Source organism: Natrix helvetica, assembly GCF_964273705.1.
Source record: "Natrix helvetica genome assembly, chromosome: Z".
Lineage (NCBI taxonomy): Eukaryota > Metazoa > Chordata > Lepidosauria > Squamata > Natricidae > Natrix > Natrix helvetica.
Window position 1 is genome coordinate 27,514,707 of NC_138554.1, and position 14,771 is coordinate 27,529,477.

Here is a 14,771-nt window from a genome sequence, read left to right on the forward strand (position 1 = left end):
GAGCAGCAAAGATGATTAGAGGACTGCAGGCTAAAACATATTAAGAACAGTTGCAGGAACTGGGTATGTCTAGTTTAATGAAAAGAAGGACTAAGGGTGACATGATAGCAGTGTTCCAATATCTCAGGGGCTGTAACAAAGAAGAGGGAGTCAAGCTATTCTCCAAAGCACCTGAAAGCAGGATGAGAAGGAATGCATGAAAAGTAATCTAGGAGAGAAGCAACCTAGAACTAAGGACAAATTTCCTGAGAATTAGAACAATTAATCAGTGGAACAACTTGCCTCCTGAATTTGTGAATGCTCCAACACTGGACGTTTTTAAGAAGAGATTGGAGAACCATTTGTCTGGAATGGTGTAGTTTCCTGCCTGAGTATGGGGTTGGAGACCCCAAGATCCCTTTCAACTCTGCTCTGTTGTGCTCTGTTGTCTTTGTTTTGAATCAGATCGTGGTAGCCTCAGAATGTTCATGTTCATAATCCCCTGATGGTTTGGTCCTCCTCCCTTTTGAGTCACATAACAAGGCAGCAGTAATGCAAGAATGTATCACTGAATACCTGTTTGATCACTTTTGATTGTGCTTTGTTTCCTTGGCTTAGATCTTTGGGTGACCCCATCTTCAGGTGAATAAATTCTTCAGCGTATTATATAAGCACAAAAAATGGGTTGATTGAGGACAATCAATAACTGTTGATATTTGAACCTTTTCTGGTTATAGTCCACTCAGTCCAGAACGGTAACTCTGACTCTCCTCCAAGGCAGTCAATGCTGGGAGTGACACCCTAGCTAGAAATGGCTCTTACTTTGCTGGTCTCTGCTCTAAAAAGCCCTTGGTGCTTTTTGTGACATTCTCAAGGAGGCAAGAGGCTTGAACATTCAAGCTTTGAGGGTCATACTTTAGTCTAGGGGAGCCTGTATCTTTCCAGGTCTTGGACTACATTGCCATCCAAGGGGTTTGGAATCTAATATTGATTCCCTCTGTTAGATAGGGCAATGAGAGGACAGATTCAGGTTCAACGTAACAACAGCTCTTTATTCAACAGACAAGTATGTACAATACAGCAGCTGTTAGGTCTGACAGCTCTCCTTTTATAGGGAGCTGTCAGACCTCTCAACCAATCAGATTCAACCTCTGTTCCCACCTAAACAGAGGACTGGAGTGAAAACCACAGCAGCTTGTGTGGGTATCTAACACCCCTCCCCTCTTAGTTGGAGTGTTCCAATTAGTGACGTACTCTTTTAGGTAGGCAGGTCTTTGCTTTACCCTGGCAGACCTGCGCAGTTCATTTTGAACTGGTGTTTCAAGCAGGTCAGATGGACCTATGTGCTCTTCAGCTCCGCTTTATGGAAGCTGCTGGAACTTACCCCAGGCCGCGGCCGGAGTCCTTTGAGTTTGTTCACTCGGGGCTCGCTGTGGGCTTGCAACAAACTCAGGTAAGTCTGCCAGATCTCTCGGGATTGAGAGGTCTGTGGAAGGAGTGAATGTTTGCTCCTTATGGGTAGGGCCTTGACCGGTTGGCGTCAGAGTTTCGTCTGATGCTCTAAGATTGGAGTGGGAGAGGCGACCGCGGAGTTGGTCAACGTGCCTCCTCCAATTTCTACCATCCTCCAGCTCTAGTAAGTAAGAGCGAGACCCAGTGATGCCTATCACCATAGCAGGAATCCACAGAGTCCCCCCTGCATAGTTGTGGGCGTATACTGAATCCCCTATGCTAAAGTTCCGAATCTTGCTAGTGGAGTCTGGGGGCGATGTGGCAGAGTAGTTTGGGTGAAGCCGGTCTAGGTGGGACCTTAGACAGCGACCCATTAGAAGCTCGGCGGGGCTTCTCCCGGTGGTGGCGCTAGGAGTAATATGTTGTATTAGTAAATAGTGATCAACCCGTGTTTGCCAATCATCCAGGCCCATTCTGGCGAGGGCCTCTTGCTGAGCGCACCATTCGTTCTGCCTATCCATTCGAGGCCGGATGGAATGGTGCGACTAGGGCATGCCAAATTCCCTGGCTAGCTAGCTAGGTCTCAAATTGCATGGCCGTAAATTGGGGGCCATGGTCGGAGGCCAAGACGTCAGGCAGGCCGTGCATGGAGAAAAGTCTCCGTAGCACCTTGATGACCGCCTCTGCCGTGGTAGAGGTCATCAGGGCTACCTCTAACCATTTCGAATATGCGTCCAAAACTATTAGGAACGTTTGGCCATGAACGGGGCCTGCAAAATCTATGTGCACCCTAAACCAGGGTGCCTGAGGGTGCTCCCACTCCTTAGTGGGCGCCTCTGGGGGAGCTGGTCTGGATTCCTGACACAGAGTGCAAGTGGCCACCCACTCTTCTATCTCCCTGTCCATGTTAGGCCACCAGACGTAGCTCCTAGCCAATGCCTTCATCTTGACGCTGCCAGGATGCCCCACATGCAATGCATCTAATACTGCTTGTCGCAGTTTGCTTGGAACAACCACCCGGTCCCACCACAGTAAACATCCTTTAAAAATCGACAGTTCGTCACGCTTTGCAAAAAACATTTTAAAATCGGCCCCAACAGGCCCTTTGGGCCACCCCTCCACACCCAGTTAAGCACTTGCTTAATTACATTGTCCTTCGTGGAAAAGCGGGCAACATCAGCAGAGGAGATTGGTCCAGAGTCCAAACAGTCAATCAATAGGACCGGAGTCTGAGGAGTGGGGTCGGCCAATAGTTCGGGAAGGGGACAGCGGCTCAAGGGGACAGTCGGCATGTCCCAGCATGGAGCCTGGTCAGTGTACCAGTTTGTATGTGTAGGCAGCCAGGAAAATAGTCCACCTGGTCATGCGCGGGGAAAGGGACACCGGGGTGGGTGGGTCGGTCCCCAGCCAGCAGCCCCAGGAGCGGCTTGTGATCCATCACAAGTTTGAAGTCGCGGCCGTAGAGGTACTCATAGAAACGCTTGTCTCCCGCTACTGCAGCCAAAGCTTCTCTGTCCAGTTGGCTATAGTTCTGTTCAGCGGGAGACAAGGTTCTCGAGTAGAAAGCGATGGGGGCTTCAGCGCCGTTGGGCATTCAGTGGCCGAGGACTGCGCCGACGCTGAAGGGTGAGGGTCAAACTAGGGTCTGGCTGTACTGGACCAGTAGGGAGTCGGCTGTGAGCAGGAGCTTTACTCCAGCGAATGCGGCGGCCTCAGCTTGTCCCCAGGTCCATTTAGCGTTTTTGGCTAGTAGTCGATCCAAGGGTTCCGCAACGGTTGCTTTCTGCCTGAGAAAGATGCTGTAGAAGCTAAGGAGCCCGAGGAAAGCTTGCAACTTGGTCTGATTGCGAGATGTAGGGACGTCCTGGATTGCTTTGACTTTTTGGGATGTCAGGTGGATCCCAGAACCATCAATCATGTACCCTAGGAATTCTACCCTGGGCACATTAATTTTACATTTTTCTTTTTTGAGGTGGAGGCCCTTGTCCCAAATTCTGGTCAAAACGGGCCTGACACATTTTAAAAGTTGCGCCTCATTTGAAGCCGATACCAAGATGTCATTGAAATAGGGGACGACTCCTGGTATCCCCTGCAAAAGCCGTTCCATGACGCTTTGGAACAGTCCGGGGGCGATACTAACGCCAAATTGTAGGCGGTTGCATTTGAATGCACCCCTATACGTCACAATGCTTTGGGCCTCCGCTGTGGTGCCATCTACAGGCAACTGCTGGTATGCCTGTGCCATATCTAATTTAGCAAAAAATTTTCCTGGCCCTAGCGAAAGTAGTAGGTGCTGTACAATGGGCACAGGGTAGGCGCTTTGTTGTAGCACGTTGTTTATTGTGCATTTATAGTCCGCGCAGATGCGGACTGACCCGTCTGGCTTGACCGGGGTCACTATTGGGGTCCCCCAGCGAGCATGCTCGATTGGTTCTAGGATCCCCTGGCTCACCAGCTTGTCAATTTCTCTATCAATTTTAGGGTAGAGGGCAAAAGGCACTCTCCTGGGTTTGAGCCTGATTGGCGCAATGTTGGGGTCCAAATTAAATGATATTGTCATCCCCACATACTTACTGAGGCCGGAGCTGAAGACGTCCTCGAACTCCTTAAATATTGCCTCGGCGCCACCATTCGCGATGGCGTTGATGCCGGTGACTTCCAAGCCCAGGGCTTCGAACCAGTCCAGCCCCAGCAGGCTTTGCAGTGGTGCGCTGGCCACGGTCACGGGAAGCTGGGTGGTGATGCCCTTGAATTGGACTCGGAAGGTGCCCTGGCCCATGATAGGGACTTGGTTCCCCTGGTAGTCGCACAACATGATGTCTGGCATGCGAAGCTGCCGTTTTTTGAGGCTTGGGATAGCCCGTTTTAGGGTCCACCAGGATATGATCGTGAGTGACGATCCAGTGTTGACTTCAAGCTCGCAGGGAGCGTCCTCAATGAGGACCGTGAGCTTCAGTTTTTTGGGCCGCCATGTGCAGACTTGACCTATCGTTGTTTGATAGGTTTTTAGCGGTTCTCTCTGAGCGTACTCTCCCTGGGTGTACTCTCTCTGGGCTGTCTCCCTTGGTTCTCTCTCTGGGCGCCCTTGGTTCTTTTGCCGGGCCCCTGGGATGGGCCTCTGTTGGCGATATGTTTGTGGCTTCCAAGTGGTGGCAGGGACTTCGCTCCAGCACACTTTTGCGATGTGCCCCTTCTAATCGCAATGCTGGCAGGTTGCGTCCTGGAATCTGCAGGTAGACCGGGGATGGTTCCCTCCGCAGCTTGCGCAGGGCGGCAAACGGGAGTCTAATTTTCACCCCGGTTTCGTCCGGCTACTGCGCTTGTGGTAGCTGTCATCGCACTCTCTGTCATCTGTCTCTTGGTCTGCAGCCTCGTGGTGGACGCGCGCCTGCTTAAGGACGGACTGGGTGCGTTGTACTGGCACTGTAGGGCTTCCGTGGACCTGTCAGCTGACTCTGATGCCCTGGCCTCATCGAGTGCGATCTGCAGAGACATGTTGGATTTTGCCAGCAGGCATTTCTGCAGATAAATGTCCCGCACTCCACAGATCAGACGATCCAGGATTTGGTCGTCCAGGTCACGGAAGTCGCAATACGTGGCTGATTTTCGTAGGGCTGCGACGTATTGGTTGATGGTTTCATCTGCCTTCTGGTTCCGCATGTAGAACTCGTGTCAGCGGACATGTCGGGAAGGCTTGGGTGCGTAGTGTGTCCATAGCGTCTGCTACAAGGCCATCAATGTTACTGCCTGGATCGGAGTTGGCTCCGACAGGTCTTTGGCCATCTCGAAGACCTCACGGCCGCAGTAATCCAGGAACAGGTTCTTTTTTCTGGAGTCCGGAACTCCCATGAGGTCGTTTGCCTCGAGGAACCATTCGAACCTCAACATGTAGGATTCCCAATGTTCGGCCACTGGGTCGTACGGAGTTGGCAGAGCATGCATGGCCATTTTGTCTTGCGGTTTGAATTTGCCGCTTTAAAATGGCTGCTCGATGCCGCGCCAAATGCTCCGGGCTGGATTCACTTGCTGGATTTTCTGGTTGTTCGTTCTTGGCTTATCTACCTCTCGATCCCACATTCGTCGCCAGTGTTAGATCAGGGCAATGAGAGGACAGACTCAGGTTCAAGGCAACAACAGCTCTTTATTATTTATTTATTTATTTATTTATTTTATTGAACTTATTAGTCGCCCTTATTCACAGACAAGTATGTACAATCCAGCAACTGTTAGGTCTGACAGCTCTCCTTTTATAGGGAGCTGTCAGACCTCTCAACCAATCAGGTTAAACCTCTGTTCCCACCTAAACAGAGGACTGGAGTGGAAACCACAGTAGCTTGTATGGATATCTAACAAATTCAAAGACTGGAGAGTCAGCTTGGAGGGCCACCTCATCAGGGAGAACGCCATTACCAGTCACTCCAAATAGTAGTCACAAGCAGTGCCCTCTAGCAGCTCCTCTACAAACCACAACCCAGTAGTTCAAGCCAACACTTGCAATGTACCCTAGTGGCCGACAAGTAAATTGCACCTACATCTTCAAAGTCTTGCAACGCACCCTAGTGGTCGACAAGGGAACTGCACATGCATCTCCAAAGTCTTAAAACGGACCCTAGTGGCCGGCAAGTGAACTGCACCTGAATCTTCAAAGTCTTGCAATGGCCGACGAGCGAACTGCGCCTGAATTTACAAAGTTTTTCAACGCACACTAGTGGCCATAAAGGGAATTGAACTGAAAGAATTGATAACACATTCAAGAAATTTTCTGAGCTAATCCTAGTCATAGAATCTTTCTAGCCATGGCAGAAGGGTCAGACATGCCAAACCTAATGCTTGAACCCACCATAGACTCAGACCTGGTCATCCAAAACTCAGAATTGGATGTCCAACTATCAGAAAAGGCAGAAACACATCAGATAGCCTATGACAGTGATGGCAAACCTATGGCACGCGTGCCACCAGCCATTTGTCAGGGCACGTGAGGCGCTGCCCTGTCAGCTGGCCAGCGTGCATGCACGCAGTGGCCAGCTGAGTTCACCTTTTTTAAAGCCATTTTTCGCCCATCCCAGGCTCCTATAGAGCCAGTGGAGGGCGAAAACAGCCTCCCCTGCCCTCCCGAACTCCCTCTGGAAGTGTCAGGGAAGCCTCCGGACAGTCCCTGAAGCCTTCAGAGTGCTCAAAACGATCCTCTGAGCAAACCAGAAGTGACTTCCCGTTTGCTCGGAGGGTCGTTTTGAGCATTCAGAAGGCTTCAGGGACTGTCTGGAGGCTTCCCTGAAGCCTTCGGAATGCTTAAAATGACCCTCCGAGCAAACCGAAAGTGACTTCCACTGGAAATCCATCTGGACCTGGGGCTTTTCCATTATTTTGTTTTTTGAGTGCTTCCGTTAGCTCCATCATTGTTATTTTACTTTCCAGCATTATTCTAGTTTCATCTGGTATCTGGGGAAGATTAGCATCCTGTAAATATTTTTTAACTCCCCCCTCTTCCATTTTCTCTTGTTGATATAGCTTAGCATAGTAGTCTTGTATAATTTTCTTTTTCTCCGCATTTCCATAATGAATTTGTCCTCGCTCGTCTCTTAATTGGAGTATTTTCTTTGCCTCTCTCTCTTTTTTCAATTTATATGCCAACCATCTGTCTGGTTTATTTGCATTTTCAAAGTAATTCTGTTTAGTGCCTCTAATGTAGAGCTTGCAGTCCTGATAATAAAGGCGATGGACCTTGAGCTACAAGCCACCACCTTCTACACAGACAGTAAGGTGGTGCTAGGCTACATCCATAATTGAAACAGGCACTTCTATGTTTACGTCACCTTTACCTTTACCTTTATTTCGATTTTTACACCGCCCCCTCTCCCCAAAGGGACTCGGGGCGGTGTACAGTCAAATGAAATAGATAAAATGGACTACAAACATGCAAATATAAAAAACATAGAAGAGGAGGCAATACAACACTGTACAGGTAAAGCAGATAAAAACAGTATATAAACAATCTTAAAAAATACCCAATTAAAATTACCCAATTAAAATATATCTGCCAAGAGGTATGATGAGGTTATGAATGGTCCAGGCCGGCTAAACGGAACAGGTGAGTCTTCAGTTTTCGTCGAAAGGAGAGAAAGTCGGTGGTGGTTCTGATATCGTCAGTAATAGAGTAGACAGGATCAGAAAATCCTCTAACCCAGAGCAATGGAGGTATGTTCTGACTGATCAGAACCCAGCTGACTATGCCATGCGCTCTATCCTTGCATCTCGTTTGGCAGAATCAACTTGGTGGAAGGGCCCAGAGTTCCTGGTTTGCCCAGACACCCCGATGTCACAGAGATCAGAACAATATGAGCTTCAAGACCCAGATAGTGACACCGACGTATGACCGGAGGTACCCAACAAGTTTCCCAGACAGGACAAAAGGCCCACAGTGCTGGCCACATGTTTGTTGACAACGATAACGGATACAAGAAAACTGCTCCTTAACCACCCCATTGCCTTATCTCTCTTTGAACGCTTCTCCAGATGGAGATCTCTCGTATCAGGGGTGGCGGTGATCGTCCATTTCCTGCATCATAAGACAGGCTCCCCAGTCCACCGCACCCAAGCAGAGAGATCCATTCTGCGTAGTGTGCAAAGAGATGCGTACCCATCAGAATTTGAGTGCCTACAGGATAAAAAGCCTCTCCCAAAATCCAGCTCACTTCTAAAACTGAGTCCATTTCTTGACTGCCATGGCTTACTGCACGTAGGAGGGGGTTTAGATAAGGCTGAAAGAACTTCTAATCTGAAGCATCCTATCATCCTTCCTGCCAGCCAACATGTGTCAAAACTGCTGGTCCAGTGCCATCATGAGAACGTCCAACATCAAGGCAGACACTTCACAGAAGGAGCCATTAGGGCTGCTGGACTCTGGATCATAGGTGCCAAGAGGCTCATTGCTACTGTCTTACACAAGTATCTGCATTGTCACAAGCAATGAGGTGCGACACCGTGTCAGCTGATGGCCGACCTGCTGCCGGAACGTCTTAGTACTGAACTGCCTTTCACCAATGTAGGTATAGACATTTTTGGCCCCTGGTCCGTGTCTGCCCGTCGGACCAGAGGAGGGCAAGTTAACAACAAACGCTGGGCAATACTTTTCACATGTCTCAGCATTCGAGCTGTCCACATCGAAGTCATTAATTCCATGGACAGTTCCTGCTTCATCAACGCCCTAAGGCGGTTTCTGGCACACAGAGGACCAGTCAAGACGTTTAGATCTGATCGTGGCACAAACTTTGTAGGGGTCTGCAAGGAATTGAAGATAGGTAAAAATGATCATGATTGTGTATGGACATTCAATCCACCCTATGCATCCCATATGGGAGGAGTTTGGGAGCAACTGATAGGCATAGCCTGCAGAATTCTGAACTCAATGTTGGCAAAGACACCTACACTAACACACGAGATTCTTACCACCCTCATGGCAGAGGTGGCAGCTATTATCAACTCTCGACCTTTGGGACCAGTTTTTGCGGATCCCGAAAATCCAATTATTCTCACCCCAGCCACCTTGCTGACCCAGAAGACAGGCGACTGGTCTTAACACTGAACTGTAAGTTTTGCTATTAAGAATGCCTGATAATAAATTTGATCTGAAAGAGATTCCTAAGTGTGGAGTTAACTGCATGCCCCGAGCAAGCCTACAATGCTTGAGGCAGAACATTAATACTATTTTTATTATACAGTTACAGTAATGGAATCTTGCAAGTCTGAATGTATTTTTCCTCCTCCCTTCCTTTAAGAGTAATATAGAGTGTCTTATCTGAGACATTTTTTCAAAGTACATTTCAGTCTTGGACTCAAATATCTTTAGTCTAATTGTTGTCTTGGTTGCAACGCTTCCTCCTGTTATTTGAGGCTACTTTTGCAGCCCATTACATCTCTTAAAGTCTTCGCAGAGCCCTAAACTTCCACAGAACTCAGTTTGACAAATGTTTGGATGACAGAGCCCCACTGAGGTGTTCTGTTCTAAAACTCTATTTTTTTAATTATATACAATATATATCTATTGTTTATCAACAAGAATAAAATGCAAAACAAAAACATACATCCAACACTAACAACAAAAAAGGAAAAGAAAAAAAATGTGTACAAAAAAGGAAAAGAAAACAACCCAAATATCAAATAAGTTTAACATGGAACATTCTTGGTCCATCCTGATTGGATGCTGAATCTTTTTTTTTTTTTAAAAAAAACCTGATAAATTCTCCTCCCCTTACATAACAGGTCTACAAACAGTTAAACAATATTTAACAACAAAAAACATTATAGTATATAAACAAATACTCCAGATGAGAAGATCTCTAATAAGTAAATCGATCCAGCATCTAATCATAATATACATTAAAAAATGGGGGGGACAGTCAATGGGTTAACCCAAAAATTATTCTTCAAATCCTGTTAAACATCTGCTCTTGTATTTAACATGTAAAAAGTCCACAAATGGCTTTTGGTCTCATAAAGCTGTCTAATCCATTATCTCTAAACAAAGCAGTTAGTTTTGCCATCTCTGCTAATTCAGTCAAAATCCATTCTTCAACCATGGTCATCTTTTCCTTTCCAATCCCTTAGAGAGTACAATCCTCGCAGTAGTTATTTTCGTTCACATTTTCATCCAATGTCTTGCCTGCAAATTCTGCTTCCCTGTTGTAAAGGTAAATTGCACATATGTGATAGTTGTTCCTGACTCTAGAGGGCGGTGCTCATCTTCTTTTCAAAGCCGAAGAGCCAGGGCTGTCAAAAGATGTCTCCATAGTCATGTGGCCAGCATGACTAAATGCCGAAGGCACACAGAATGCTGTTACCTTCCCACCAAAAGTGGTTCCTATTTTTCTACTTGCATTTTTACATGCTTTTGAACTACCAGGTTGGCAGAAGCTGAGATAAGTAACGGGAGCTCACTCCATTATGCAGCGCTAGGGATTTGAACCGCTGAACTGCTGACCTTTCTGATCGACAAGCTCAACGTCTTAGCCACTGAGCCATCGCCTCATTTAATGCAGCCTGATATTTTACCGATGAGGAGTTAGAAATAGGATTGGAACACAATGCTCATAGGAAGAAGTGTGAAACCTTTTTAAAAACTTCCAAAAGTAATTTTAAATCAGAGACACTTTAGTGGTGGTGGTGGTGGGGAAATGGAATAATGGAGGCTTTGCCTGATAGTAAAGACGCTAGAAGAGCTAACACAACTAGTGATTATTGAAGGTAAACCATAAGCTTATTGCTTTCTGTTTAGAATAGAGTTGGTTGTTAAACTCAGATGGATTGGGCAGTTTCTACTAATGAGAATTTATGGGTGCTGGATGAGATCAGGGCAATGATGGGGGAGAAAGGTGCTAAAAAGGTAAGGACATTATGGGAATCCTTCTACCTTGGCATCAGGGCTTGGCTGGGATTGCAAAACAGCAGAAGAAACATGATCAAAAGTTTCTCTGCCAAAGGTTTCCCTATCAACCAGTCACCTGTTATCTCTTCAGCCTAGGAATGGAAAATAAAATACCAACTCATTTCATAAATCTTTTCCATCGATCTAGAATGGTGACTAGGATAGAACTACTCATTAGGGACATTGAGGGAGGTGGATAAACGTTAGGATACACCTTTATTGGGTTTACATCATATGGTATTAAGAGATGCTTACTTACAATGTTTTTGAGAATAAATAGAAGTCTGGAAAAAATGTGTAAATGCATGCAGATAGTCCTTGCTTAACTACAATAATTGGGACCACAGTTTTCATTGTTAAATGATGCGGTTGTAAAGCACAATGTCACATCACCATGCTGCTTAGGAACAGCAGTTCTGGCAGTCCCCAGCTACCCTTGTTAAATGAGATCCTCACATGATCATGACTTCTGACTTCCTACAGGCTTCCCCATTGACTTTGTCTGTAAGAAACCAGCAGCAGATCATGTCACCATGGGCACTATGACAGTTGGAAATACTGGCCAGTTGCTGAATGTCTGGATGGCAATCACATGATCATGGGAGCATTGAAATGGCAGGAACTTCAAGAACTGGTCATAACTACCAGTCATCCAGCACTGCACAAAGTTTGAAGGTTGCTGAATGAATGGTCATTAAATGAGGACCGCATGTAAAGCTATGTGCGGTTGAGTTAGAAAAGAATGCAAAAAAATTTAGTAAGACTGGTAACTCACAATGTACATACATTGCTGGTTTCAAATTTCACTAATTAATTGTTTTGCATTTTTCTCTAGCCTTCAATTCAAAAGCATGTCATACCTCAATCAGATCCTAAAAACTGTGTATTTGTGTATCTCTTATTGATATAGAATACATAGGACCTGGCTGCTGCTAGAAGCCCACCACTGATACCTATCCTGTCTCCGAAGTGAGGCGTGGGAGGAGTCACGAATGGGTATTAACACAGCCCTTTTGCCATGGAGACTGAGGTAAATCTTGAGGCCGCAACTCCGTACCTCCTCTGACTTCCCAGATTAACCTCAGTCTCCAGCCCAGAAGGAGTGTTTTTCCTGACTCTCCCTCACCCTCCCCTTCCACTGCCAGTGAGGCCTCGGAGCTAGAGGAGGGGGAGTTGAAGGAGATGGGGTTTTCAGAGGATGAGGACGCCCAGGCCCTTGAGATGCCCAAGATTACCGGACTGTTCCCTCCCTCCTTGTTTAGCTCCTTACTTCGTAAGGCCAGAGCCACGGCAGACCTGGACACTCCCCCAGAGCCCAGTCCAGCGACTGCCACCCCTGGCACAAGCGTGGGGGGGAATAAGAAGGGACCATTCCACAGACCCCAGGTGGAGAAGGAAGAGATCCCTACTCTAGACATGTTTTTAGAGATCCTTAAATCTCAGTGGGTTAAGCCAGGTTCCTTCCCTAACCCAGGGGGCAATGAACGTAGATTTTATAATCTCAACGCTATCTTCGCCCAAGCTCTGCAGGTACCTCCAGTGGACACTCCAGTCACTAGCTTGGCTTCATCTTCTGCGGTGGTGACTGGAAACATCTCTGTCTCAAAGCAGAGGACAAGAGAGCAGAGATCATAATGCATATGTCCTTTCAGGCTATAACATGGGCTATTAGGGTGGCGGCAACCGCATCCTTTTTTAACAGGTCCACAGTCCTATGGCCGGAGCAGTTAAGAGACAGGACCCTGGCCACAGAAGTACGGCTGTTGCAGGACATCTCCAAGGTGCTGGCAGCCACCCAGTTTTCGGTGGACGCCATGTTGGATACGGTAAAATATTCCTCGAGAGCTTTATCTTCCTCTGTAGCATCCAGGTGCCTGCTGTGGCTGCGCCATTGGCAGGCAGAATCCCGCGCGAAATGGCACCTGGCAGGAGCAGACTATACCGGGGACAAGCTGTTCGGCTCTTCGTTGGATCCCATTCTTGTGGAAGACAGGAATAAACGTAAGGTCTTCCCAACCATGACCAGGCAGCCAGAGCACCGACAGGCTCCTTATCCCAGGAGAGTATCCTATCGTCCACCGGAGTCAGACTTCCAGAATCAGAGGTACTCGGCTTCCAGGTTTCCCAGACAGGGAGATAGACAGTTCCACAGGGACAGATTGAGAGGCCAGCAGCAGGGCAAGCGGCTCTTTCAAGGAGGGGACAGCTGCCCTTTCCACAGGTTCAAGTGATCCAGCGGTCGCCTCTCCTTATTCGCTGATGCCTGTGATCGCGTCACCTCGGACAAGTGGGTCCTCCAGACTGTTAGGCTCGGACTTCACCTAGAGTTCTGCTCACACACCCCAAATAGATTCCGAATCTTCGCCTCCTCTTCAGACCCGGCCAAGCGGGCCCTACTGGGCAAGGCCATCAAGCGCCTGATGGACATCAAGGCAGTAGAAAGGGTTCCAGAGGGGGAGAAGGGTTTGGGCTTTTATTCTAACCTGTTCCTGGTTCCCAAGAGCTCAGGGGGGTGGAGAGCCATTTTGGACCTCAAGCTACTCAACTCCAGAGTGGTCTACCATAGATTTAAGATGGCTTCTCTTAAATCCATACTAGAGTGTATCCGACAGGGGAACTTCCTGGCCTCCATTGACCTCATGGAGGCCTATCTACACATCAGAATCGCCCCTGAGCATCGAAGGTTCCTTAGGTTTTCCCATGAGGGCAACCACTTCCAGTATAGGGCTCTTCCCTTTGGGCTGGCATCAGCCCCCAGGACCTTTGAGAAAAGCCACCTAGTCCCCTCTACCAGGCTCACTATTCAGGGAGCCAGCAAAGATGGTCCTCACGACAGACGCAAGCCTGTTCGGCTGGGGAGAGCACTTGGAATCCCAGATATCCCAGGGCCGCTGGACTCCAACAGACCTGCGCAACAACATCAACTGGCTGCAACTCAGAGCCACCCACCTAGCTCTGCGCCACTTCAAGACTGCAGTGACCAACCACCATGTCCTGGTCTTGACAGACAACGTGGCAGCCAAGGCCCACGTGAACAAGCAGGGAGGCACCCCTTCCAAGGCTCTATGCAATGAGGCCCTCCGGCTGGCGAACTGGGTGGAGAGGAACGTCCGATCGATCAGAGCAGAACACATTTCCGGGATAGAGAACCAACAGGCGGACTGGCTCAGCAGGGAGTTAGTCGACAACAGAGAGTGGCAACTCCATCCCACCATCTTCCAACAGATCTGCAAGAGGTTTGGCCGTCCAACAGTGGACCTCTTCGCAACTCCAGCGAACGCCCAGCTGCCAAGCTTCATATCGATGTTCCCATCCAGAGGCACCATGGACACAGACACGCTTCGCTGCGGTTGGCTGCCCGGTCTCCTCTACGCCTTTCCTCCCCTTCCCCTCATTCCTGGGATCCTGATGAAGTTAGTGACACAGAGAGCAGAGATGGTCCTAGTGGCCCCGTTCTGGCCACAACGCCTCTGGCTAGCAGACCTGGTGGATCTGTCCTCAGCCTCCCATTGGAGGATCCCGCAAGGGGAGGTGACACTGCTCCAGGGGTCTGGAGCATATGGACCTGGAGTGGCTCCATCTGACCATCTGGCGCTTGAGCGGGAGCAATTAAGAGGGGCCCAGTTCTCCGCGAAGGTCATTAGGACCATTGAGGCATCCAGAAGACAGTCTACCAATCACATTTATAATGCCTCCTGGGTCACCTCCGCAGACTGGTGCCGAGCGAGGGACATCGTCTCAGCCATGGCATCCATGCCCCAGGTTCTGCACTTTCTGCAGGAAGGTCTGGGAAAGGGTTTGGCCCCCAGCACCCTTAGGAGACAGGTCTCTGTCTTTTCCACAGTTCTGGGGGGTGGGTGGACGCCCGCCTTTATCCCAGCACCCTGTCCTAAAGCGTTTCCTCAAAGGGGCAGTGAAT